This window comes from Pinus tabuliformis, chromosome 5_2, assembly GCF_031772625.1.
Source record: "Pinus tabuliformis cultivar Carrire ecotype Pingquan chromosome 5_2, CPIR1, whole genome shotgun sequence".
Classification (NCBI taxonomy): Eukaryota; Viridiplantae; Streptophyta; class Pinopsida; order Pinales; family Pinaceae; genus Pinus; species Pinus tabuliformis.
The window spans coordinates 766060474-766086039 of record NC_142306.1 but is presented as its reverse complement, the minus strand read 5'-3'; positions in this window follow the sequence as shown (position 1 = coordinate 766086039).

Below are 25566 nucleotides of genomic sequence, written 5' to 3'. Positions count from 1 at the left end.
GCTTTGGGCATATCAATTGATGTTTTTGTGGGTGGTGATGCTATTATGGGTATATCAGTTAATGTTGCTTCCATGACTCCAGCTAAGCCCTTCTCACTAAATATACAAATAAATTCTTTAGGTGTCAGGGCATCCATGCAAAAATTTCTGCAACTTCTTCGCAATAGAAATATTCGAACTCTCAGGATAGAAAAGTGCGAAATCTGGGTGCGACATGGATTTGTATAACAAATATGAATTTATAACCGCATCATTAGCTTATATTGTGTTCTTTAATTCCATATCTATTGCTATATCGGGTCGATCTATCCTCATAAATTCATCGCTCCACGTTCTTCAATGACAACTTTCCTTTTTAATGGTCATATTTTCCTGGTGAGATTTGATGCATCCCATATTGTAGCGAAGCAACTCTTCTTACGTTGAGGCTCCTACGAAATTCGACATAATATAGAAGGTATCGAAGTAACTTCCTATGTCGAAGCTCTCTCTGCAACGTAGTTTATAGTCTAGTGCCCACTTTCAACTGCGGGTGGCACTAAGCCTTTTCTCCTTTCTTCAGTGTGAAGTTGTAGGGGCACGACTGTCCCTGTACAACTTCAACATGATACCATTTACTCTTCCTTGAACCAATTCTCCATTTAACTTTTCTAATTGAACTGCGCCTCCAGCAATAATATGCTTGATAATGTATGGGCCCAACCAATTCATCTTCAATTTTCCTAGAAATTTTACAAACTTACTATAATAAAGGAGAACAAGGTGTTCTACTCGGAACTTCTTATGCTTAATATGTCTGTCATGCCAGAGATTTTCTCTTGCTTTCTTTACATGTTGATGGAATCCTGCTATAAATCTATCTTCCTCCAAAGCAAGCAACTACGACATTCTTTCCTCCATTATATTAGGGTCTTCCATATCTGTAAAAGCTACAATCCTCAAGCGAGGCATGATGTACTCCATGGGCATCACAACTACTTTCCCATAAACTAACCTGAAGGGTGTATGACCTGTCAACCTTTTGCATTTTGTCTTATAATCCCACAATACTACTGGAATTTTAAGGTCCTAGTCATCACTATTGACATTGCAACCTTAGTAAGTGCATTCTCCAAACTATTATTAAATGCTTCTATTGTTCCATTGGGCCGAGGATGATAAGGGGTACTCTTCTGATGATAACCTTGGAACTCCTCAATCAATGCTTCAATAGTCTTATCAGTCATGTAGTCAATCTCCCTGGTTTAACAATGATCTCAAATTCAGATTCCTGGAATAACAGTAACCATCTACAAATATTTCCTCCTAAGACAGACTTATTAGCAAAATACTTTAGTGTAGAATGATTTGTAAACATTTTAAAGTGTGACCCTAGAAAATAATGTCTAAACTTCTGCAAAGCATACACCATTGCTAGTCCTTCCCTTTATGTAGTGGTGTAATTATTTTCTACTTTAGATAACTTTCTACTTGCAAATTTATAGCACGATCAATCTCTCCTGCACCAGGTTGTGCCAGTACCACTCCCAAATCTATACAAGAGGCATCCACATGGACATGGAATTCCTTATTCCAATCAAGGAACACTAGTATAGGTGCATCTACCATTTTTTATTTCAATATGTTGAGGCTCTTCTAACATTCTTCATTCCACTAAAAAGTTACATCCTTCTTCAACAACTTCTCCATAGGCACAGTGATATGAGCATCCCCTTGCTGAACTTCCTATAATACCTAGTATGTCCCAACATAGTGTGAATCTATATTATTGTCTTAGGTGGAGGAAAGTTCACAATGATATAAATCTTAGTAGGGTCCACCATTAGTCCTTACTTACAGACAATATGTCCCAAAAATATGCCAAAAGGTACACAAAGTATGCACTTATTTAGGTTCAAAGAGATCTGATATTGTCTACATGTGTGGAGCATAATTCTTAAACTTCCAACATGTTTGCTCAACAATACAAATACTTGTCCAATCATCAAAATACCTTCAAAAACTTGTGGATGTATTCCTTAAAAGTTGCAACCACCACCCTAGAAAATATAGCAAGGGCATTTTTTAATCCAAATGGCATTACTATGTATTGATATGAGCTTCATTCTGTAGCAAATGTGTTCTTATGTTGATCTTCAAGTGCAATCCTAATCTAATGATAACCTGAGAATCCATCCATAAATGAGTAAGCTTCCTAGCCTCCTACATTGTATAGAACTTCATCTGTGAAAGGGGTAGGGAAGGGATCATGTGAACATGCATCATTCAACTTTCTCAGATCAACACAAATCCTAATTTCTCCTTGAGTCTTCTTCTCTTGTGCCATCATAGGAATCACCCATTCTGATTCTTCTACTGGTTCAATAATTCCTGCTATTATCATCTTATCAAGCTCTACCTTCACTTTCTCCTATTACTTCAGGTTCATCCTCTAAGGTCTTTCTTTTATTGGCTTCGTATCAGGCTTAAGGGGAATATTCATGACTCCTAGATATCGTATTATATCCTTCAGCTTTGAAAACTTGGTGGGAAATAGCTCTTGATATTCATGAAGTAACTTTGTAATTTTACTAACTATCTCTTCATCCCAGTAGTCTCCTATTGTTGCAAACTTGTGTTCCTTCTCTAATCCTATGTTCACTTCTTGGTCTTCAATGGCTTCGTTATGTCTGGTATTTATAGCTCAGGTCTAGTTACTTCGCGATATCCTTCTGACCCTAATATGTCGATGTTGAGAGGATATTCTTCTTCATCTATAGTGAGGTTATATGATCCAGATTTAAGCAGGAACGCAACAAATTACAGAGATAACCATATACACAAAGATGCAGCGGAAATAATACTTCATTTCATTAATGGAAAATACTGACATATGCTTACAAACAGAAATGGCAATAAACTAGCTAGGGCGATGGTAGCTTATCTCTGAGAAGAGATGTGATGGCTACATGCCTCTGAACTGTTTTGAACTCTATTACAATGAGGCTCGAAGGCCTATTTATTGTTGAGAAACAATGGAAAACCCTTCACATACCGAAACCTAACCCTAGAAGATGAAACGCCAAATTGTGGGCCCCGTTTGGGTAAATTGGTACATCAATTTCCCGGGGTCGTAACTTTGGCATACGATCTCCGTTTGACGCGTACGATAGCTCGTTAGAAAGATCTATCCGAGTACTACCACTTTGGGAGGCACCATAGGGCTCGGTTGCCCTAGAATTCCAAAAAAACGTCGTTTAGGGCCTCAAAACGGCTCCGGAAGTTCAGGACCCGAAAAACTGCTAAAAATAGTAAACTGTGCTACAATTAAGGAAACTGAAAATGCTGAGAAAGACAATGGTGGGGGTCCAGGTGGACCTGGCAGGTGGCCACCAATATCCACCTGGATCATTCCTCCCCCCTTAGGAAGCAATGGTCCCCATTGCGTTGAGCTCCTCCATGAGATGAGGAAACCTCTGCTGAACTTGTTCCCTGGTGAGCCACTTGCCCTGCTGAAGGAGTTGGCCTGCTTTGACAACTCGATACAGTTGGATATGCTGTTGGCGAGTGTTCTTGGTCTGTGTGTCCATGATCCGATCAGTTGCAGCTTGTTCCATGCAATCTGGATTTAATTCTGTGGGTTTGAGCTGTTCTGCAATGTCGGATGTGTCTAGCAATGGTGGAAAGTATGGCCGAAGGCGGTCCACATTGAACACTGGGTGCAGGCCAAGGAATGGGGGAATGCTGAGCTCAAATGCATTGTCTCCCATAGCCTTAGTAATGGTGTAAGGACCATATTGAAGTGGTCTCAATTTCCGATAGGCTCCAGTAAGGCGTTCCTTTTGCAAATGCAACCAGACTTTGTCGCCCACCTGAAACTTGTGTGGCACCCGGTGTTGATCATGTCGCTGCTTGTACTTGGCATTTGATTTCTCAAGAATGTCATGGACCTGCTGGCGAATATGTTGGATGCGCTCAATGAAGCTGGTGGCCTTATCTGTTTCAGACTAGACATGAGCTGAATTCATGTGAGTAGCTGCAAGTGGCATGGCCACATCAATGGGGCATAGTGGCTGGAATCCTAAACCCACCTGAAAAGGGCTATGGCCAGTGGAGCTGTGAAGAGCTCGATTGTAGCTGTGCTGAACATAGGGGAGGCTCTCGTCCCATGTGCGTGGATGCTTTGAGTTATACATGCGTAGAATGTGCACAATCATCCTGTTGACAACCTCTGTCTGGCCATCAGTTTGAGGATGGAAGGCTGTGGACTTCGTGAGTTTGGTGTCCAGCATTGACCAGAGACTGGACCAAAATGTGCTGAGAAACCGACTGTCCCGATCTGAGATGATAGACTGTGGGATCCCAAAGTGCACCCACACTCGTTCAAAGAAGAGTTTAGCAGTGGCTTCTGCTGTGATATTCTTCTTGCAGGCCATCATAATGGCCATCTTTGAGAACCTGTCGACGACCACAAAAACACAGTCATTTCCATGCTTAGTGGAAGGAAGGCCTGACATGTAATCCATGGAGATGGATTCCCAAGGTCGACTAGGGGTAGGCAACGGGGTATAGAGGCCTTGCTTCTTAATGGTCGGTTTGGCAATGGCACAGGCAGTACATGATCGGATGTACTTCCCAACATCCTGTCGAAGATTCGGCCAATAGAAATAGTTTTGCAGTACTGCCACTGTTTTCTCGACCCCGAAATGCCCAGCAGCCCGACTGTAGTGTGCTTCCCAAATCATCTTGGCACGCTCGCTTGAAGGAACACAAAGGTGACCGAGGTGGCATAATAGGGCATCCTGGAGGTGAAAATCTACAACCTGCCGACCCTCCAAGAGTGTCTGGTATGTGTGGCCGAATTCTGGGTCGCTTTTGTAGAGAAGTGGCCAATCAGAAGTCTCGTGCCCGCAAGAGTTGAGCACAGTGGTTAGCGCCATGATCGGTGGTCGACTGAGGCAATCTGCAACATTATTGGTGCTGCCCTTTTTATACTTGATATTCAAGTGAAACTGTTGCAGGTATGTAGACCACTTCTGATGGCGATCATTCTGCAATTTCCCTTGGGTCTGTATGAATTGCAGAGGTCGGTGGTCTGTGTGGATGACCGTTTCCTTCCCCAAAATGTAATGCTTCCATTGTCGGCAGGCCTGTACAATGGAATACATCTCTTTATCATAAGTGGGGTACTTCCGGACTGTGTCTGAAAGTGTTTCACTGTGATATGCCACTGGATGTCCATGTTGAGTAAGGACTGCCCCAATAGCATAGTCAGAGGCATCTGTCTCGACCTCAAATGGTTGTTGTAAATCTGGTAACGCGAGAACTGGTGCCGTGCAGAGGCGATCCTTCAACTCCCTGAATGCCTTCTGTTGAGATTCAGACCAAAAGAATTTTGCTTTCGCCCCGCCCTTGGTGACTTGACTCAAGGGCCAAGAAATATGAGAAAATCCCAACACAAACCTGCGGTAGAAGTTGGCAAGACCTAGAAAGCTGCGGAGCTCTGTTAGTGGTTGGAGAGGGCCAATCCCGAATGACTTGGACCTTGGCTGGATCGACATGCACCCCCTGTTCATCAATGATGTATCCTAGATACTGGACCTCGGTCATGCCAAAAGTGCATTTCTCCAAATTGGCACATAGCTTGTGTTGCCGCAGTGTTTGGAGAACCTGTCGGATGTGGTGGAGGTGCTCTTCCCAACTCTGGCTGAAGATCAGAATGTCATCCAAGTATACTACTACAAAGGAGTTGGTGAATGGCCGCAAGATGTCATCCATTAGCCTCATAAAGGTTGCAGGAGCATTCGTCAATCCGAAAGGCATGACCAACCATTCGAAGAGGCCCTCCTTGGATTTGAAGGCAGTCTTCCACACATCTGAGGGTTCAATTGGTACCTGGTGATATCCTGACTTCAGATCGATCTTGCTGAAATATTTCGCCCCCTTTAGTTGGTCTAGGAGGTCATCAATCCGCGGGATCGGGTACCTATTACGGACAGTGATCTTGTTCAGCGCCCGATAGTCAATACAGAGTCTCCACGTCCCATCCTTCTTCTGTACCAACACTATCGGTCTCCCACAGGGCGAAGAACTCGGACGGATGTGACCTTTCTGTAGGAGCTCCTGAATCTGCCTCTTGATTTCATTGTTCTCCAGAATGGAGCGCCGATAAATTGGTCCATTGGGTAGCGGCGCACCTGGGGTCAGATCAATGGAGTGCTTGACTTGACAGTGCAGAGGAACCCCTGCCAGGGAGGTGAAGATGTCTTTGTACTCCTCCACAATCTTGTCCATTTGTAGCTGCCGTGCAGAGGGACCTCGTTTGGAGGCCGCGGCCACTGTCTTCTTCTTCCCTTGAGGGCGTATCATCAGGAAAACAAATTTCTTGGTTTTGGAAATGATCTTACTGCATTTTTTTGTAGTAATCAAAGAGATGGCGGCAGGTGGTGGTACCTCTGGTATCCTGAACAACTTATTTCCCAATGTAATAATAACAGCACGGGGCCTTGATTCATACACAGCATGTCGCTTCCACAAGTATGGTTGTCCTAGTAATACATCACAACCTCCAAGGGGAGCAATGTCACACAATACCTCATCCGTGAAGGGCTTGATGTTGTATGGAAGGCGACACTGCTGGCTCACGCGAAGATCTCGCCCTTGGTAAAGCCACCCAATGGTGTATGGTTGTGGATGTGCTGTGGTCGGTAAGCCCAACCGCTTCACGACCTCTGCCGAAATGAGGTTCTTTTGACTCCCGCTATCAACAATGAACTGTATCGGGGAGCCCTTGACCCACATCTGGGAGTGGAAGAGACGCTCCTCCTCCTCTGGATCTTCGGGTTCATTTTTCTGGATCTTTGCGGTAGCAACAGTGGCGCTGGGATCCGCATCAATGATCTGCTTCCCTTTTTCATACCCCTTATCGGGTTCTGACTCAGAGTCGGAACATGCATCTGATTCTGAAACCTTTAGCTCAGCCACCAGTGACTGTTTGGCCCGACACTCACTTGTGTTGTGAGTGGAGCTCTTATGGAACTCGCACCATTTTCCAGTGTCCTTTCTCGGCTTCGCGGCGTTGCTCTTTGCTTGCAGCTTCAGCTGGTTGTCTTGGGCTGTCCCGCCTTGGCTTTGTCCTTTGTTCTGTGGTTTAGGGGCACCTTTCCCCTGCTTTGGATTCGCAGATCCAAAGTCTCGCTTCTTTTGTTTAAACTTCTGCTCGACTTTGACGGCATACCGGTATGCTGCGCCGAGCGAGGGGATGTTTAGGAACTGTATTTCTTCCTGGATGTACTTGTGCAGGAAGCCACGGTATTTGAGTATCAAATGTTGCTGCGAATCCTTGATACCCAACTTTGTGCGAAGGGTATGGAAAAGATTGGTGAACTCCGGCACATCTTGGTCCCTTCCCTGCCGCAGCGTGGTCCACTTTATGTATTCATCCTCATAGCTTCCGACAGGGTAGTACTGCTCCTTGATGGCATCCCGGAACGAATCCCAGGTGGGTGCGGCTGAAAATAGTGAGCTAGTACTTTCATCCTTCTGCTCGCAGTAGGTTTCCCACCAGTCCTTGACGTGGGGGGCTGCTTTGAGAAGAGCAAAAACAATCTTTTCCCGACTCGAAAATTCATGAACAGAAAAATAACCCTCTAGCAGATTTAACCATTTATCTACGGCATCGGCGTCTATCTGACCCTCGAATATGGGGATTTCAAAATTAACTTGTACCTTAAAGGGTGTGGCGTTTCCAGAGGAGCTGCTGGAAGCCGATGCGCCGCTTCTGGGTAGCCGCTGAAGGATCTGCGCAAAGCTGTCCATCATCGCATTCCGTTGTCGCTCGAGCGCTTCTTCGAGCAAGATTTTGATGGGATCTCCTGCCCCCTCGTCTTTCTTCTCGTCCGCCATGGGAGGCCGTCGGAATTTGCGAGGCTGGTCTTGCAAAGGTTCAACCAGTTCAAGCCCTAACTCCTTATATCCCGACCTTGTTGGGGACATGCAAAGAAAAACAGAGAAAAAGCAGACCGCTCTGATACCACTGATCCAGATTTAAGCAGGAACGCAACAAATTACAGAGATAACCATATACACAAAGATGCAGCGGAAATAATACTTCATTTCATTAATGGAAAATACTGACATATGCTTACAAACAGAAATGGCAATAAACTAGCTAGGGCGATGGTAGCTTATCTCTGAGAAGAGATGTGATGGCTACATGCCTCTGAACTGTTTTGAACTCTATTACAATGAGGCTCGAAGGCCTATTTATTGTTGAGAAACAATGGAAAACCCTTCACATACCGAAACCTAACCCTAGAAGATGAAACGCCAAATTGTGGGCCCCGTTTGGGTAAATTGGTACATCAATTTCCCGGGGTCGTAACTTTGGCATACAATCTCCGTTTGACGCGTACGATAGCTCGTTAGAAAGATCTATCCGAGTACTACCACTTTGGGAGGCAACATAAGGCTCGGTTGCCCTAGAATTCCAAAAAAACGTCGTTTAGGGCCTCAAAACGGCTCCGGAAGTTCAGGACCCGAAAAACTGCTAAAAATAGTAAACTGTGCTACAATTAAGGAAACTGAAAATGCTGAGAAAGACAATGGTGGGGGTCCAGGTGGACCTGGCAGGTGGCCACCAATATCCACCTGGATCATTCCTCCCCCCTTAGGAAGCAATGGTCCCCATTGCGTTGAGCTCCTCCATGAGATGAGGAAACCTCTGCTGAACTTGTTCCCTGGTGAGCCACTTGCCCTGCTGAAGGAGTTGGCCTGCTTTGACAACTCGATACAGTTGGATATGCTGTTGGCGAGTGTTCTTGATCTGTGTGTCCATGATCCGATCAGTTGCAGCTTGTTCCATGCAATCTGGATTTAATTCTGTGGGTTTGAGCTGTTCTGCAATGTCGGATGTGTCTAGCAATGGTGGAAAGTATGGCCGAAGGCGGTCCACATTGAACACTGGGTGCAGGCCAAGGAATGGGGGAATGCTGAGCTCAAATGCATTGTCTCCCATAGCCTTAGTAATGGTGTAAGGACCATATCGAAGTGGTCTCAATTTCCGATAGGCTCCAGTAAGGCGTTCCTTTTGCAAATGCAACCAGACTTTGTCGCCCACCTGAAACTTGTGTGGCACCCGGTGTTGATCATGTCGCGCTTGTACTTGGCATTTGATTTCTCAAGAATGTCATGGACCTGCTGGCGAATATGTTGGATGCGCTCAATGAAGCTGGTGGCCTTATCTGTTTCGGACTGGACATGAGCTGAATTCATGTGAGTAGCTGCAAGTGGCATGGCCACATCAATGGGGCATAGTGGCTGGAATCCTAAACCCACCTGAAAAGGGCTATGGCCAGTGGAGCTGTGAAGAGCTCGGTTGTAGCTGTGCTGAACATAGGGGAGGCTCTCGTCCCATGTGCGTGGATGCTTTGAGTTATACATGCGCAAAATGTGCACAATCATCCTGTTGACAACCTCTGTCTGGCCATCAGTTTGAGGATGGAAGGCTGTGGACTTCGTGAGTTTGGTGTCCAGCATTGACCAGAGACTGGACCAAAATGTGCTGAGAAACCGACTGTCCCGATCTGAGATGATAGACTGTGGGATCCCAAAGTGCACCCACACTCGTTCAAAGAAGAGTTTAGCAGTGGCTTCTGCTGTGATATTCTTCTTGCAGGCCATCATAATGGCCATCTTTGAGAACCTGTCGACGACCACAAAAACACAGTCATTTCCATGCTTAGTGGAAGGAAGGCCTGACATGTAATCCATGGAGATGGATTCCCAAGGTCGACTAGGGGTAGGCAACGGGGTATAGAGGCCTTGCTTCTTAATGGTCGGTTTGGCAATGGCACAGGCAGTACATGATCGGATGTACTTCCCAACATCCTGTCGAAGATTCGGCCAATAGAAATAGTTTTGCAGTACTGCCACTGTTTTCTCGACCCCGAAATGCCCAGCAGCCCGACTGTAGTGTGCTTCCCAAATCATCTTGGCACGCTCGCTTGAAGGAACACAAAGGTGACCGAGGTGGCATAATAGGGCATCCTGGAGGTGAAAATCTGCAACCTGCCGACCCTCCAAGAGTGTCTGGTATGTGTGGCCGAATTCTGGGTCGCTTTTGTAGAGAAGTGGCCAATCAGAAGTCTCGTGCCCGCAAGAGTTGAGCACGGTGGTTAGCGCCATGATCGGTGGTCGACTGAGGCAATCTGCAACATTATTGGTGCTGCCCTTTTTATACTTGATATTCAAGTGAAACTGTTGCAGGTATGTAGACCACTTCTGATGGCGATCATTCTGCAATTTCCCTTGGGTCTGTATGAATTGCAGAGGTCGGTGGTCTGTGTGGATGACCGTTTCCTTCCCCAAAATGTAATGCTTCCATTGTCGGCAGGCCTGTACAATGGAATACATCTCTTTATCATAAGTGGGGTACTTCCGGACTGTGTCTGAAAGTGTTTCACTGTGATATGCCACTGGATGTCCATGTTGAGTAAGGACTGCCCCAATAGCATAGTCAGAGGCATCTGTCTCGACCTCAAATGGTTGTTGTAAATCTGGTAACGCGAGCACTGGTGCCGTGCAGAGGCGATCCTTCAACTCCCTGAATGCCTTCTGTTGAGATTCAGACCAAAAGAATTTTGCTTTCGCCCCGCCCTTGGTGACTTGACTCAAGGGCCAAGAAATATGAGAAAATCCCAACACAAACCTGCGGTAGAAGTTGGCAAGACCTAGAAAGCTGCGGAGCTCTGTTAGAGTGGTTGGAGAGGGCCAATCCCGAATGACTTGGACCTTGGCTGGATCGACATGCACCCCCTGTTCATCAATGATGTATCCCAGATACTGGACCTCGGTCATGCCAAAAGTGAATTTCTCCAAATTGGCACATAGCTTGTGTTGCCGCAGTGTTTGGAGAACCTGTCGGATGTGGTGGAGGTGCTCTTCCCAACTCTGGCTGAAGATCAGAATGTCATCCAAGTATACTACTACAAAGGAGTTGGTGAATGGCCGCAAGATGTCATCCATTAGCCTCATAAAGGTTGCAGGAGCATTCGTCAATCCGAAAGGCATGACCAACCATTCGAAGAGGCCCTCCTTGGATTTGAAGGCAGTCTTCCACACATCTGAGGGTTCAATTGGTACCTGGTGATATCCTGACTTCAGATCGATCTTGCTGAAATATTTCGCCCCCTTTAGTTGGTCTAGGAGGTCATCAATCCGCGGGATCGGGTACCTATTACGGACAGTGATCTTGTTCAGCGCCCGATAGTCAATACAGAGTCTCCACGTCCCATCCTTCTTCTGTACCAACACTATCGGGCTCCCACAGGGCGAAGAACTCGGACGGATGTGACCTTTCTGTAGGAGCTCCTGAATCTGCCTCTTGATTTCATTGTTCTCCAGAACGGAGCGCCGATAAATTGGTCCATTGGGTAGCGGCGCACCTGGGGTCAGATCAATGGAGTGCTTGACTTGACAGTGCAAAGGAACCCCTGCCGGGGAGGTGAAGATGTCTTTGTACTCCTCCACAATCTTGTCCATTTGTAGCTGCTGTGCAGAGGGACCTCGTTTGGAGGCCGCGGCCACTGTCTTCTTCTTCCCTTGAGGGCGTATCATCAGGAAAACAAATTTCTTGGTTTTGGAAATGATCTTACTGCATTTTTTTGCAGTAATCAAAGAGATGGCGGCAGGTGGTGGTACCTCTGGTATCCTGAACAACTTATTTCCCAATGTAATAATAACAGCACGGGGCCTTGATTCATACACAACATGTCGCTTCCACAAGTATGGTTGTCCTAGTAATACATCACAACCTTCAAGGGGAGCAATGTCACACAATACCTCATCCGTGAAGGGCTTGATGTTGTATGGAAGGCGACACTGCTGGCTCACGCGAAGATCTCGCCCTTGGTAAAGCCACCCAATGGTGTATGGTTGTGGATGTGCTGTGGTCGGTAAGCCCAACCGCTTCACGACCTCTGCCGAAATGAGGTTCTTTTGACTCCCGCTATCAACAATGAACTGTATCGGGGAGCCCTTGACCCACATCTGGGAGTGGAAGAGACGCTCCTCCTCCTCTGGATCTTCGGGTTCATTTTTCTGGATCTTTGCGGTAGCAACAGTGGCGTTGGGATCCGCATCAATGATCTGCTTCCCTTTTTCATACCCCTTATCGGGTTCTGACTCAGAGTCGGAACATGCATCTGATTCTGAAACCTTTAGCTCAGCCACCAGTGACTGTTTGGCCCGACACTCACTTGTGTTGTGAGTGGAGCTCTTATGGAACTCGCACCATTTTCCAGTGTCCTTTCTCGACTTCGCGGCATTGCTCTTTGCTTGCAGCTTCAGCTGGTTGTCTTGGGCTGTCTCGCCTTGGCTTTGTGCTTTGTTCTGTGGTTTAGGGGCACCTTTCCCCTGCTTTGGATTCGCAGATCCAAAGTCTCGCTTCTTTTGTTTAAACTTCTGCTCGACTTTGACGGCATACCGGTATGCTGCGCCGAGCGAGGGGATGTTTAGGAACTGTATTTCTTCCTGGATGTACTTGTGCAGGCAGCCACGGTATTTGAGTATCAAATGTTGCTGCGAATCCTTGATACCCAACTTTGTGCGAAGGGTATGGAAAAGATTGGTGAACTCCGGCACATCTTGGTCCCTTCCCTGCCGCAGCGTGGTCCACTTTATGTATTCATCCTCATAGCTTCCGACAGGGTAGTACTGCTCCTTGATGGCATCCCGGAACGAATCCCAGGTGGGTGCGGCTGAAAATAGTGAGCCAGTACTTTCATCCTTCTGCTCGCAGTAGGTTTCCCACCAGTCCTTGACGTGGGGGGCTGCTTTGAGAAGAGCAAAAACAATCTTTTCTCGACTCGAAAATTCATGAACAGAAAAATAACCCTCTATCAGATTTAACCATTTATCTACGGCATCGGCGTCTATCTGACCCTCGAATATGGGGATTTCAAAATTAACTTGTACCTTAAAGGGTGTGGCGTTTCCAGAGGAGCTGCTGGAAGCCGATGCGCCGCTTCCGGGTAGCCGCTGAAGGATCTGCGCAAAGCTGTCCATCATCGCGTTCCGTTGTCGCTCGAGCGCTTCTTCGAGCAAGATTTTGATGGGATCTCCTGCCCCCTCGTCTTTCTTCTCGTCCGCCATGGGAGGCCGTCGGGATTTGCGAGGCTGGTCTTGCAAAGGTTCAACCAGTTCAAGCCCTAACTCCTTATATCCCGACCTTGTTGGGGACATGCAAAGAAAAACAGAGAAAAAGCAGACCGCTCTGATACCACTGATCCAGATTTAAGAAGGAACGCAACAAATTACAGAGATAACCATATACACAAAGATGCAGCGGAAATAATACTTCATTTCATTAATGGAAAATACTGACATATGCTTACAAACAAAAATGGCAATAAACTAGCTAGGGCGATGGTAGCTTATCTCTGAGAAGAGATGTGATGGCTACATGCCTCTGAACTGTTCTGAACTCTATTACAATGAGGCTCGAAGGCCTATTTATTGTTGAGAAACAATGGAAAGCCCTTCACATACCGAAACCTAACCCTAGAAGATGAAACGCCAAATTGTGGGCCCCGTTTGGGTAAATTGGTACATCAATTTCCCGGGGTCGTAACTTTGGCATACGATCTCCGTTTGACGCGTACGATAGCTCGTTAGAAAGATCTATCCGAGTACTACCACTTTGGGAGGCAACATAGGGCTCGGTTGCCCCAGAATTCCAAAAAAACGTCGTTTAGGGCCTCAAAACGGCTCCGGAAGTTCAAGACCCGAAAAACTGCTAAAAATAGTAAACTGTGCTACAATTAAGGAAACTGAAAATGCTGAGAAAGACAATGGTGGGGGTCCAGGTGGACCTGGCAGGTGGCCACCAATATCCACCTGGATCATTATAACACTCCAATGTATTTTCTATTAGTGTAGCTTAATCAGGTTGCTTCCATGTCAATGCGGTTACATCCTCAAAGATCCTCTTCTTGACTGTTTGAAGAGACAAATCTATGTATGGGAAACTATCCTCAAAGCTGAATGTTAATATGAATCGATCAACCATACCTTCCCATTTCACAGTACCATGTCAAAGCTTAGTTTCTAGGTACCAGCTCTTAGGGATTGTCTTCAATGTATGAATGAATCCATGTACCCATTCTTGTTGTGGAATCTCCTTCTATGACGTAGTGCATAGCTAGATATGCTTCCTAGGATTAGTTTCACCATCATATTTTATCTCCATCTCTATTTCTATCTGTCCAAACCTTATCCCCATCAATATTTGACATTCCTACCAACCTCCTATATTCTTCTTTTGTGCATTCCACCATCTAGCACGAGTAGCTTTTCGGGCTATATCTAAGGCTGACAACCTTTGATTTTCTAGAAATTGTTCTTGATAATCATTAAGAAAAATATTTACATCACCTAAGCCATCATAAGAAGGCAGGTTACATACCTTAGATATCATACTACAAACTAATTTGGTAAGTCTTGCACAACACCTTGTGGATACTTCATGCAACCTATTCTACCAGTTATCCAACTGTTTTTCTAAGTATGAGGTACAAGAACTATAACACTCCAAACACAACTTGCCTACTACAATAGGGTTAAGACAACCCTGTTCCTTCGCTTTCATTTGATAGATATTGTCTACGTCAGCTGCAAAATATTATTCTTTCACTGGTTTTGTATATCTTACTCCTTTTGATGGATCCAAGGGAACAATTACTCTCATATTGTTTCCTTCAAATATCATTTGTCTCTTATTTAAATTAATTATGGCCATATTGTCAAATTCCTAGTCAATTCCAAGAAATGAAGGATAAGGCTTACTGTCATTGACGATCTCTATTACTTCAAAATCAGCAGTAGTGCGAACTCCTTAAATATCCATTGTGACACTCGGTAGTCTTCCGAGAGGGAAGATCTTTTGCTGATTTTCCATCCTTAACTGAATATGTGACCACTGTAGCTTCGGCTTACCCATTAATTCCCATGTCTTCTTCGTCAATATATTAGCATCAGATCCCAAATCTAGAATAATTTGATCCATCTCATACTCTACTATCTGAACACTAAGCCTCATTTCTCATCCAGTTTTCTTCTGCCGATGCAAATTATTGACTGCACGCATCTCACTTCGTGGTGTTTATTTGGATTCACAGGAATATATCGACCCCTGAAGCCCTTCTACAACCTTTTCATCTCTTAGCAATTTCATACAAGTCTACAGAAAAGTTTTTAAAATACCTACTTGATTTGTTGAATCCTGGTATTGTGTCAAAGCTCGATCCTGTGTTGAAGCTCAGTTCTGTATCAAAGTTGCTGACACATCGCAATTACTTTTCTGATTGGGCTTTGGCTGTGCACTAGAGGTCGAAGCTCCAACATCCATAAAAATTCACTTTGATTCCATAAATACTACCTTTTCTTTTTTAATATAAACAATATGAACTTTCTCAACAGTCTTTCTGACCCATGCACTTTTAGGTTATTTATTTTCATCCGCTTTATCACTACAGATCACAACTCTGATTCTAGTGACAATACTAATTTGAGGTTCGTCGATCCTCCTTTCAGAAGTCATAATTTGAATATTCTGTGTCGGTTGTTGATTCCTTTTTTCTTTCATCTTCACCATAAGTACATGATATTCTTCAATTACATGGTCAAAGGACCTACAATACTTACATGTTGTTGTGGGGTTCTGGCAGTCTCTTGCAAAATGACCTAGTTGGTCGTAGTTATAGAAAATGATTTGTCCACATCCTCTACCAGCTCCACCAACTTTACCTCTTCCTTTGTAACCTCCTCGACCACTGCATTGTCTATTGTTCTCATGTCCATGCTCTTCTACTTGCATTCTATAAACATCAGCACCACGCTCCATCATTAGTTTGTAAGATCGATAATTATTCTCATTGTCTATTACTGATTTATAGAATTTGCAATATAGATTCCTCGGAGTCTGTACATATTTTTGTAAAAAATAAAAATATTTTGAATGAAGTTGGCCTCTAATCTTACATATTTCACACCACAGGCTGGATCTTGCATTCAAGGGATTTAGTGCTCCACCAACCATCTAATCCCTAAATATAGGGCATTGTTCTTTAGAATGGCCCTTCGATCTTCATTTTGTACACCATACTTATTATCTAACTTATTTTCTTTTCTTGATGTATTGTATATGTAGGGTTAGGTTCGCTAGCTGATTCTGAATTTGTTTCATGCCTACATTAGTATCTTCTATAGGTGAAGCTTCCAATTTCATCGCAATCTGTAGAGCTTCGACTTGAGTTTCTATCTTTTGTTGCATCAATGGAAATCTAATATGAGGTATTAGCGTAGCTATAAACCATTATTGATGTTATTGCAGAGATATGTTGAATCTTACTTGATCCAATAACACCTTAAATCTCTAATCAAACTCCCAAACAGACTCAGTAGGTTTCCATTTGATCTCTTTCAACTAGGTGATGCACTGCGACTCAGACTTCGGCTTCATATACTCTTTTATCAGTGTTGTTTTAACATTTGCAAATGTTATGTTCTGATTATTTGAATATTTCATATACCATGTCAATGCTCTATCTCGGAACATCGTAATGATATGTACTTTATTTATATTTTCATTGTTGATCTACTTCGTTTTCCATACAACTTCACATAAAAACCAAAATTGTTTTGGATCCTCCAATCCAGTTCCTTTGAAAATGGGTAGCTTAATATCGTCAGCAATACTTCTTCTTGGAGGGGCAGGGGGAGGGAGAAAGCCAAAAACTGCCTGGCTATTACTTGATTCTAGCTTTTGCAAACTCTCAGGCTGGGAGGGTGAATACTGCGAAGTTACCGGGTGGTTATCAAGGTGGATTTCTTCTCTTTCACTTTTAGATTCACTTAAGAGAGGACTATAATCAATCTCTACAAAGGTCTTTGGGTTTTGTCCATGAGATCTCTTTCTGGTATCTACTCTATATCTCTTTCCACTTCATGTTACTATGATCTCTTGCTCAAATTTATTCTCTCTTCTTCCAAACATAAGTAAACTAGAAATCTGATTTCATTCGTAAAAATCCCTTTTCACACAGAAGCATCTTAATCCAAAGTTTTATAGATTTTAAATACTTACCTCACAGTCCTTTGAAGAATCATTGTTCATCTTCACTGTAGGACATAGTTGAGTCTACGATGAACTCGATAATGAATCCTCCCAGGATGCTATCAATCTAGAAATCGACAGCCCTTGGGATCCTATTGTCAGTGCTCTTGAGTCACTATATCAGTTCAGGAGTCTACATTGTAGGTTCTTCACCTTTAAAAAAGTTCTTCCTTTCAGTCAACCTCGATATCCACTTGAACAACTCAATAGGAAATGAAGTGAATAAAATATCTTATTGATCTGTAAAAATATACTTTTGTAACCAAGCTTCAAATGTTAGACAAGGGTTTATGTTTTCTTGATCTACAAATTCTAGCTCTTTCAAGTATATCCAATCTTGAATCTCTTTCTTTAGCGGGTACCACATCCACATATCCTTTAAATAGATCCCGGTCCCAACAATAGAACCATTTGTTGGTTCAATTTGGGCTGACCCAGGTTCATTCTATACTATGCACCAACAAAACCCTAGATCACTAGCCCTTTTAGTAATGACCTACAAGTAGATCACAGTCTCACCCGAAGTGACTATGGGAGGATACAGAACTAGGCTTTTGCAGCCTTGAAGGACTAGGAGATGTGGTATTATTATGTTATCTTATTCTTAGCATTTATAAATCACTTCGCTGCATTAGATTAATCACTTAAACAAAACCATAAACCATCATTGTGCTAAAGTAAAACGCAACTATAATAATTGCTACTCTATAGTAGATAATAAGAAAATATACACATCTAAACACCAATGTAACGTGGTTCACCCCAGTGTAAGGATATGTCCACATGAACCATTTCTTAATATAATATATCTTTGAAAACCAAATAGGTCTTGGCCTACGAACTAAGCTGCAGGTTGTCTGCGCACTAAGATGTAGACTCAGACCTCTGTGTACTCAGCTGGAGAGCCTCATCTTCTCTACCAAATTATAGATCACAATAATTTTCCCATAACAATGATCTGTATCAATTCGATTATTCTCTTCTTATCATTTTACTCTATATATACTATTACATTGTAGGGTTACATCATCAAAATACCATGGTCCAAATACCATGGACTACCTAAAACAAGCAACTATCGTCCCAAAACCATTGATCCCTTAAAAAATCGTGTGATTTTACAAAAAAGATAGCCTTCAACCCACCCTGAAGCCCTTATGACACCACACAATATATTCAAAATGCTCCACTGTGCGCTCCACTGCATGCTCTACCCCACAAAATGTGCAGTCTTTGCCAAAATCTAGGCGAAGTTGGGTTGCGCCCAACAATATTTTTTTAGTGCCTCCTCAATATTTTCATAGACGTTAACTTCACAAGTATTGATGGTTGTCACATGATCCAGCTGATCCAATTATAGCCTTTTTCTAAGTGCATCAGCTACATTGTTTTCCTTGACTTTGATGCACTTGATTTTAAAATAAAATTTATTGATTAATGTTAGCCAACTTGCCTATTTTCATTCAACTTGGGTTGATCAAATAAGTACCTAAACCCTCCATGATATTTCATTAAGACAATGTTCCTTCCAAGTAGTTAGTACCTCCACATTTTTAATGCATGCACTATAGCTAATAATTCCAAATCACGAGTGACATAATTTCAATCATTCTCATTCAACTTCCTTGACTCATAAAAAAATACCTATCCCTCTTGCATGAGGAATCCACCTAGCCCTTCCTTGCAAGCATATTTACAAAATACAAAATATTTTTTTGAATTTGTTATCCTTAATATTGGTGCATGTGTGACCATATGTTTAAACTAATCAAATATAGCTACACATTCTACTATCCATTATAATTTAATTCCTTTCTTTTGGATAGATGTGATTGGGTGCCCAATGTTTGAGAAATTCCAAGTAAGCCTCCAATAATAACTAGACAAACCCATGAAGGATTTGACTTCTATCACATTCTAAGGAGTAGGCTAGTCCATAATGGATTTGATCTTTCATGGATCGATTGCCATGTGTATGGAAGAAATCACACTTGCTAAGTTTAGCATAGATTTTATTCTCTCTCAGTAATTGTAAAGTTTCTTCCAAATAGTGGAACATTAAGCCACTACTTGCTTCTCCAAAGAATGGTTTTCTCTCCTATGCCAAGCTAGAGAAGCCAAGGTGAAAAGTCCATTTTCTTGAGCTATGAGGGTTTATTTATAACAAATGAGGTGAATACTCACCTCCCATATGACTCTTAACCTCCCTCATGGATTCTTGATCTTCCTAGTTACTCTTCATATTCCATGTGTGACCCTTGGGCTTCCACAAATTTTACATTCTCCACTTTTCCAAATTACATAATTACATTTCACCAATAATGTGGCAAAATACATGATATGAAACAACTCTTGTGATGACACTTTGAAGAGATAAAATTTGGTGACTACGACATGGGACTTCATCGTAATGTATTAATTCCATTTTATTCTCTTTTTTGTTATGTCTCCACCCATCATGATTAATATATGATGTGCTTCATATTAACACTCCAAAGGGTCTGGATAAGTTTTGGATCCTTCTAAGTCAACATGAGTTTCCATCTCTCAGTCGTGGTCCAAGATTCCTTTACTCCTACATGATAGAATCTTTTTGTCTTATCTTAACAAGTGTCCCTTTTGTAACCTCTTCTTGATGACATCCTTGAGCATCATCTTGCCATAATAAGATGATATCACCTTCAAATGAAGTTCAATAATGACAAGACAACACCATTCCCAAAATCACATATTCTATCTTTGTTTTCTCATGTGAGGTGCTAACTATGATGGGACAGTGCGCAACGAATGAGAGAGGGGCCTTGCTGGGAATAGAGCATAGAGTTATGAGGAAGGGGATGGAGGTTTGGGAATAGGAAGTGTGCATTGTGAAATGGAAAGAGAAAGAATAAAGGCTCTGGGTAGTGGGTGCATTTTGGAGACAAGGGTGACAAGTTTGGGCACTGTGACTACACAATGCACACTGATTGAGAATGTGGGTCCAGGGATTGCATAGGTCACGAATGCAAGGGCTAAGGAATGACCCTATTATCCACTAGGATTGTGAAATTTTCAACAAAGGAAAGGTTGATTAAGGAATTGCATAAAGGGAAAGTGTAAGCAGTCGGAACTTGGAAAACTATTCCCTAGTAATGATAAATGCACAATGAAGGAAGTGAGGCCTTGATATTGTGTATGTTTATATTGCAAGGGGTTGAAGGAGACCTCATTTTCAACTAGAAGTGCTCAATGCGAAACACAAGGAAGGGATGATCAAAGATTTGTTTCGTAAGCAAGTGTAAGAAACAAAGGTTGAGTGACTATGCTCTAGGGGTGCATAATTGTGCAATGTGAAGGGATTTGTCCTCAAGATGGATGCAGAGGGAAATTATAAGTAAAAAGAGGCTCATGACTAATGCTTGAAGGCACACAACGAGCTCATCACTTAGCTACAATCTAAAGGTGTTTGCAACTTATGCGTGATGTGAGAACAAGGAAGAATCTCGAATTTGACTAAGTGTGAGATTAGTGGAACAATGAGGAGAGAAAGAGAATACATAACAAGTCCTAAACATGATCTCACACACATATGAAAATAAGATGAAAAATACCCAAATCTAACATGCATATAATGAAATGACAACAAAGTGACACTTGTCTCCAAGTGCAACACTTAGGGTACACATGTTTACAACACAAGTGTCAACTATAACAAAAAGGTGCATTATGCCATGGGAATGTGTCCAACACATTTTCTAGTGATAAATGGCATCAACTAGTGAAAGAGAGTGTGTTGTAGATTCCTTTAGAAGGTGTTCCAAGGTTGTCTGAACAATATATGAGAAAACAAGAGAAAGGGACACATGAAAGATCAAAAGTGGCACATGTGAAAACAAAAATGAAGCAAAACATGTAAGAATGAAAGTAGGAAAAAGTGACACTTTTAAAAGAAAAATGACTCATGTGATAGTAAAAGTGACACATGTGAAAGAAAAAACAATAGTTGAGAAACTCACCCAGATGATATGACACTTGCAACCATGAGTGAGAGAATGTTCCTTGCACTCCCAAAGTGCGTAGAGCTCAAAAATAAAAGATGAATGTGAAATGAGCTCTGGGCTAGTCTCTTTATATAGGGAGAGCAAACATGCAATTAGGGTTAAGGTTTTTGAGTGTGCTTAGTGCATGTTGGTGTCACGCGGAAAGAGTCGTTAGTGCGGACACAACCAACCTTCCTAGAAAGCCTAAGACTTTCTAATGACAAACAAGACAAATAAGAGCAATCCTTCCCTAAATTTGCTTTTACAATATGAAAAATCAAGTGTTTAGATCCTACCTGTAATCCAACGCTGTTGTAGTAGTCCAACTTCGTTGATCCGGATGAGCTCCTCCTTCCCTTCGAAACCTGCATTCACCAACAATCAAATGATTAAATAGCACCTGAATATCACATAAAATAAAACATATTTAACATATAGACCAAGGAGTATATGAAACAACTCATAAATAACAAATTGTTGAGAAGAATGGACTAATTTGTATTAAAAGGTAACAAAAGGAACCATTACAACCTAAGCCTTGGTGTTGTGCAAGCTCCTCCCAGGGTCCACAAGAGTTCTCCCTTACTCTGATCAGCTCACCCACCTCCCAATGGAAACAAGTAAAGATGGTAATCTCTCCTCACAAGCTTCTACAAGGAAGTTCTAATTCCAGCAGCATCTACCCTTAGGAATGTTCAGCTTTCAACCTCCCCTCCCTTTGGCCCAATGCCTGTATTTATAGTGTTCTAGAGGAAGTTATTCAGGTCCACCATCAATGGGATAAGCCCCTCTTTGGATGGGATAGCTCCCCTATTGATGGGATAAGTTCCTCTTTGGTAGGGATACATGAACCATCTGGAGGCACTTCATACACGTCAAACATGCTTCTAGAAGACTCTAGAAATGACCACAAGTAAATTTTTTGGAGTGAAACTTGCACCTTTTGACCTTTACAGGAGTACGCACCCACCCCTTTACATACAGAGCGTACAAGTACGCAGGTATTGTGAACTTGGGTTGCGTACCCGCAGGTAAGGCTAAGAGAAACTGCGTACCAGAGATAATTGACTTTAAATGACTTTTCTCTCTTTCTTGAAGTTTGACATGGAGAGCAGAGGCATGAGACTTGCCAAGGAGGATAGTATGACAGTGGATGGAGCCATACTAATTGCAAATAGTCATGGTGACATTTTTTAGTGTAACAGATTGCCCCCTAAAGTGCGAAGCCTGTAGTAGATTAGGGTTTTTATGATCTAGGAAGGGTGAAGTACTTTATCATTTCAAGGAGTATCTTGCGGAGGACCCGGTCAGAACCTGCAAATATTCAACACAAAATACATATATAAGATGATATCATCGCTGAGGTAGGCATTCCCATACTCAGATTGAAAACTTTAACTAATAATCTAACTACTGCTCTGATACAAGAATGATTTTGCAGTACATCACAATCATAGACTTTTGTAGACACAGTATGGACGCAACCATCTGTTTATGATTAGTCTACTGTATAATGAATACAAAACTCCTCGCAGCCTGGATGGTGGAAACTAGATCCAGGGTCTTCATTTCTACTTCCCGAATTGGTACGATTCTATCCATGTGAATAAATGAGTTGATGTCGAGCATGGTAGAAACCACTTGATTACCAGTCAATGATGTAAACTGTTAACAAGTGTGAGAGAGACCACCAGTGATGTCAATGGTTCTCAAAGTATCCAGTACAATCCATGAAATGTGAATGAATGAGTTGATGTCGAACACGTCACGGAATCCTTCGATCGAAAGTCAATGATGTAAACTGTCGTCAAAGGCGAGAAACCTGCCATTGACGCATGCAGACTTCAAGGTACTGATGATTTCTAAGTCATCTTTCCAGATAATGTGCTGATGTCGATAGAAAGCGACTCGTTGCAGGCAAGCCCACAACACGAAATCATTGTTCAAGTTGAAGAAATGTTGCTGTAAGGACTGACTCAGGGATGGTCAAATGGATGACAAGTATTTTGCATATGAATGGTTTATTTGCAGAGATCTCTTGAACACATAACGACACAATAGATGGCTTGGTGACGATTGACCCAAAGTTAATACCCGGAAACGGTTGAAGACTTTCAAAGTGGTTTGATCAACTTTTTAAGGCAAAGGATTTCCCAACCCAGGTGAATGAAAAGTGTCGTGTTCAAGAGCGGTGATAAGGTTCTTCTGTAACAAAGGATAACAAATCGGTTCATTCTTCTCTCTTTTCCCCCACCATTTCTGGCAAGTACCTCTTTATTTTTTACAAGCTTGAGGAGGATAACATATGCTTGATTATAAGCTCATCCTTCGGATGAGTCCAACTTAGTTTAGATTTGGACCCTAAGAAGGAGTGGTCCGTTCCTGTTTGTAATTGAACAGGTCCTGTACTGTGAAATTTTAACGAGTCCAGTATAGGAGAAACTCGGCATTTTTCATTTTTAGAGATTCTGAAAAAACTAAAGAAGACTCCACAGTGAACTTTTTCGCAAATTTGTGTCTCCCAAGCCTGAAAAAGTATAAAATAATACCTGAGAGAACCGCTTGATCTCACGACCAAGGAGTACTTTCATGATTAGTGTCTCTGACCTGAAAAGTAAAAAGCGATCAAGGACACGTCGTTTTATTTCCGTATCGAGTTTGAAACGACAAAAACCCGACAATCTTTTCCTGTTTTTTACGGTCAGAAAAGAGCTATAAGGGGACCGTCTTTTAGTTCCGTTTTAACGAGTGTAAAAGAAACGCTCGGCAATCTTTTCATGTTTTTAGGAGTCAGAAAAGAGCTTAAAAGATGACTCTAATGTTTTGGTTCGTGAAAAATGATGATTTTGCTCTAAAGTCCTTTTGTCCTGCACAAAAACGACACATTACTCATACCTGTTTAAGATGGGTAAAAATACATTGAAAAATGTCCTTTCATGGTGAAAAATAAACAAACTTAGGATTTATTCATCCAAAAAACCTATAAAAAGACTTTTTACCATGTCATTTTTACCATTTTACTGTTGAGGTTGAGAAAAGGGCTTTTGGCAAGAAAACTTCCTATGGAATTTGCGGAGAATCCGACCGTCAGAATCGAGCACCGTCTCTTTCAGGTATTTCACAACATCCTCCTCTTCAATTTCATCCGTTTAGAATTTCATTTCAAGTTTTAGTTTAATTTTTTGGAGGGTTTAGGGTTTTAAAATTCGTTTCTCGGGGGACGCAGGTGCCCCATGGGCGACCTGCGTACCCCGAGTTTTTCGTATATGGGAAAAAGGTCGGGGTACGTAGCCCACCTTCAAAACAGCTGCGTACCGCCGCTCTGTCTTCTGAACGCAGGGTGCGTACCCCGTGAAACACGGATTTTGGAACCCCAAACCCCAATTTTAACCAATCAAAATTTGTTTAATGAATTCTAATCATTGTTTTTTCGTGTGTAGGTCACTCACCATGCTAGATTGGCATGAAAGAGAACACGAAGACGTTGATTTGGCCGCAATAGGTCATCAACCTTCTATTGATGTGTTAAAGGCATGCGGTCTCTATAAGTACTGGGCCATACCTGGCATGAGGGCCCAGGTGCCATTCTTAGAGTGGCTGGTTGAAAGGTGGAATATTCAGGATCAATGTTTTTACATCGAAGAAAACCAGCTCGAGATAGAGTCCTCCGACATATACTTTCTCACTGGCTTGCCTAACAGGGGCAAGCAACTCTCTCTATTCGAGACTAGGCCGGGTGGCCAATCCCTTGCTAGTCTCCGGCTAGAGTGGTGCAACAATCAAAACCAGGAGAAGGGGATAGAAATCAAATATATATCCCGACCTGAACTCATGGTAATTGCCTTTAGAGTTACCAGACTTTGCGGCGCTGCCGCTTTGCACATAGCCACTGGTTCCCAAATGCGGATGGCTATAGATTGCTTCCAAGGCACCATTTTCAACTGGTGCGATGCTGTGTTGGCCAATATGAAAGGCCAACTAACCAGGGCAAAGAGAGGACAACTGAAGACCTTTGGATACGGGCCTTTAGTTGTGAGCTTTGCCCTAGAGAGAGTTCCAATGCTGATCCCCCAGCATCTTACAGTTCCAGTTGGGGCTCCTCGGGAGCCTAAGTTGACGAGATGGGTTGCGGTAATGGCCCGGCATCCTGACGAGGGAGCAGCAGTTGTTCGATTTCCTGATGGTTACTTTCACTGGCTGGAGGGCCAGGTTTTTGCGATTCAGGATTTTCCGTATGCCGGAATGGATTTTCGCAATGATCCGGACATGGTTCTTCCACAGGGAGAGCAATGGGATGACAGAGGTACTTCATTCTTCACAAGTTTTTAAATTATGTATTTTTTTTGTTTTTCATATATCGTCTCAAAACTGATAGCACAAATTTTCAAAATGCAG